Here is a 3,618-nt window from a genome sequence, read left to right on the forward strand (position 1 = left end):
CCCGGCCGCCCCGCCCTCGCAGACCCTCGGGGAACGCCCCTCCCCCGGTTACGGCGGAGGGGAAAGCCGCCGGCGACTCGACTGGGGAGTCTCTAAGGACCCAGCAACGACAAAAGTGCGCACACCCGCCCCTCCTCTCCATTAGTGGCCCTTCCCTTGGGAGGCCGCGCTTGCCCAGGCTCTGGGATGCCAATCACCCTTTCCCTCCTGCACCTTCGACCTCTCCCGCTGGATCTCTCACCTTGGTCACCGTACTACAGGACTAAATCGCAAAGATGGCCCACTCAAAACCAAACAAGAACCAGAACCACCCTTGACCCGTGCTCCCTGTCGGGCCACTGACCTCCCTCCTCCTGCGGCCGGTAGCTGCCTGCTCCCCACGTTAGGAGGTGCTCGCTGTGGCCTTCACCCAGCTCTCCCTGGGTGGGTCACTAGAGGTCGAGGTTGTGCAGTCAGACGCCCTCTTAGACGTCCTCACGTCCCTCACCCCTTTGCAGCATGTGATACTTCAAATGCCCATCTTCCCTGGGTTCCAGACTTGCCTCTTGCCTTCTGGCCCTTAAGTGTCAGGGTTTCCAAAGTTCTCTCTTCAGTTTCCTCCCTTTTTTCTCTGTATATTCTCTCTCTCTCTCTCTCTCTCTCTCTCTCAGCAATGCATCTCATCTTATCACTTCAGTAGGTAAACCTGCCATCCCACCATAAACATTACCAGTGAGCACCAGTTCTGCATTAACCATCAAACATCTTCATTTCTGTTCTGCTGTATTCCATAGTCAACACAGCACATACTATGTGCTAAGCACTATCAACAAGCAGGAATTATGTGCTAAGCACTGTCCTGGGTGTGGGGAAATGAGTGACCAAAATAAAAATCCCCGCTTTAAAATCAGCAAGCCCCATATTTCCCTCCCAGACTTGCCCATCTTCCGCTGTTTTCTCTTATAGTACCATTCTCCTAGGCTCAAAGCCTGATTTCCATCCCTCCTATGTCTCCCATCCAACAAGTTCCAAATCCGCTCAAGACTTTCCAGTAGCCAGTAAATACAGCCCTTGCTTTCTTCCCCCTTTATGTATTTTTGAGTTAGGATCTCACTCTGTCACTCTACTGGAGTTCAGTGGCACAATCATGGCTCACCACAGCCTCAAACTCCTGGGATCCTTCTGCCTCGGCCTCCCAAATAGCTGGGACTACAGGCGAGTGCTACCGCATCCAGCTACTTTTTTTTTCCTAGAGACAAAGTCTCACTATGTTGCCCAGGCTGGTCTGGAACTCCTGCCTCAAGCAGTCCTCCCACTTTGGCCTCCCAAAGTGCTGGAATTACAGGCACCAGCCACCATGCCTGTCTTCTTCATTTAGAAGACCCCAATTCAAGCCCTCATCACTCATTGCCTGGTTTTCTGTAAGAAGCAGAGAGATCTCCTGTCTCCAGTTTGCCACACTCTGATCTCTCCTACGCGTAGCAATCAGCTAATCTTCAGAAATCACAGCCCCTTTAAAACATTCAGTATCTCCTGGATAAAAATCCAGCCTCCCAAACATGGCTTCCACACTCTGACATGTCCTCTCTTGCAACTGTGTCTCCCAACATTATTGTTTGGATCCTCACCTCAGTCAGACTTTCCAAACTTTGCACCTTTCCTGAAACTTCTCGTCCACTGGGAAATTCTTCACCTTCACACTCACCTCTGCATTGGGTCAAAGCCACCAACGGGGGTTATTAGTGCTGTTCACCAAGTGTTTCTAGCTCTCTGCCAGAAGGGCACTGGCTGGGATGGCACTACTTCCTTTTTGATATTAGATGTGGCCATATGGCTAGCTGTAGCCAAGAAAATCTCACAGAGGGTACACACATCACTTCCACATAGTAGTACAAATAAGGACGCAGTGCACAATTCTCATGTTCTCTTCTGAGATTAAACCTTTGTCACTTGTGACTCTAAGTGACTACAAGGAGCAGAACCCTGCTGATGTGTGTTGCATATGAGTATGAATGAGGAGGCAGCTCTGGGGATGTTAAGCCACCGAGAGTTGAGGATTGTTCGTTACTGCAGCCAAGCTAGCCATCCTGACTGATATACTACCTCCTTCCTGAAATAGTTCTACTCTCTAAACCAGAACTAAGCATGTTTGTACCTCCCTCATGGAAATTGCTACCTTTTCATTGCATTTTTTTTTTCATTTGTGTCTTACCCACTTTTGATTGCTTCAAGCTTAGCACAATGGCTAGCACAATACATGGGTCAATTTAATTAAAAGGAAAATAAATCTGTCACCTTACATCATAGAAAGCATTCCAAAGCTAAAGAGATCTCAAAAAATAATTTTTACTTTTGGCACAACACTCTTCAATTAGTGTGAATGATTGAAAGTAAGCAGGATCTGATGTGACATAAACGAGATGGCACTCCTGGCACAGAACCTGCTATGTTGCTGTCAAAGGAGTGACTCACATCGTTTCTCAAGTTCCTCGAGCATCATCTTTTATCTCAAAGAGCTCAGCACTCATCATCTGAATGCAATACAGATGCAATGCACTGACTGCAAACCCAGACGAAGAGAAAATGATTCAGGCCAAGACCCTTTCCCTAGGATAATTGTATCTCAATGACTTTTTTTTTTTTTTGAGTTGAGGTCTCACTCTGTCGCCCAGGCCCCAGTAGCTGGGACTGTATGTGCACACACCACCATACCAGGCTAGTGTGTGTGTGTGTGTGTGTGTGTGTGTGTGTGTGTGTGTGTACAGACAGTGTCTCACTATGTTGCCCAGGCGGTCTCCAGCTCCTGGCCTCAAGTCAACCTCCTGCCTCGGCCTCCCAAAATGCTGGAATTACAGACGTGAGCCACTGCGCCTAGCACAATGACTTATTAGATGTACCCTATGTGCATTTCTGTGACAGAGGAAGAAGTGTAACAAGATATTATTCCACTAAACCCATAAACCCATTATATTAATCCTCATAAATTATGATAGGTGAGGTAAGTGCTTTTGTCCCCAAATTATAAGTGAAAAGCAGACATTCTAAAGAATATAGCTAGATTCTCACACTCATAAGGATCTAACTTAAACAGGATTTCTGCCTGAGGCCTGTGTCGTTTCTCTGCTATAGAAAGAGTGACTCTTGACCAAATTGCCCATGGTGCCTTCCTCACAGCCCCCGCCATGCTCTCTCCCTACACCCTCTCTGTCTACAAACTCCAAAGTCCTTCTCTTCCTGACCTCAGGACTGCCTGCTGGGGAAATCACATCTGTGTCCATGGGACTCCCTCAAGGGCCTCTTAAACAAGCCCCCCCACCATGCCCTTGGGCCAGGGCCACTTGTAGGGTATGCAAGTGTGGACTCAATCACTGGCTAAAAGACACTGGCTGAAGCTGGTGATAATGCGGGAGCCAGTGGGTCACGTCAGGCAGACCTCACCCAAGTGTAAAATCACCAGGGCTCTCCCACTGCCCAAGACAGTGAGACCAGTGGGTAGACCCTGCCGGAGCAGCTCCTGCCAGGTCTGCAGACAACTCACACTCATTCAAGGAGGAAAAAAGGTCTGCAAACAGCAAGAGACATGGGAGAGGTAAAGAATGAACAGAATACAGCAGAATGAACAGAATACATCACGAATGC

The sequence above is a fragment of the Carlito syrichta genome, unplaced genomic scaffold (assembly GCF_000164805.1).
Source record: "Carlito syrichta isolate Samal-C Ts95f unplaced genomic scaffold, Tarsius_syrichta-2.0.1 Scaffold303153, whole genome shotgun sequence".
NCBI lineage: Eukaryota > Metazoa > Chordata > Mammalia > Primates > Tarsiidae > Carlito > Carlito syrichta.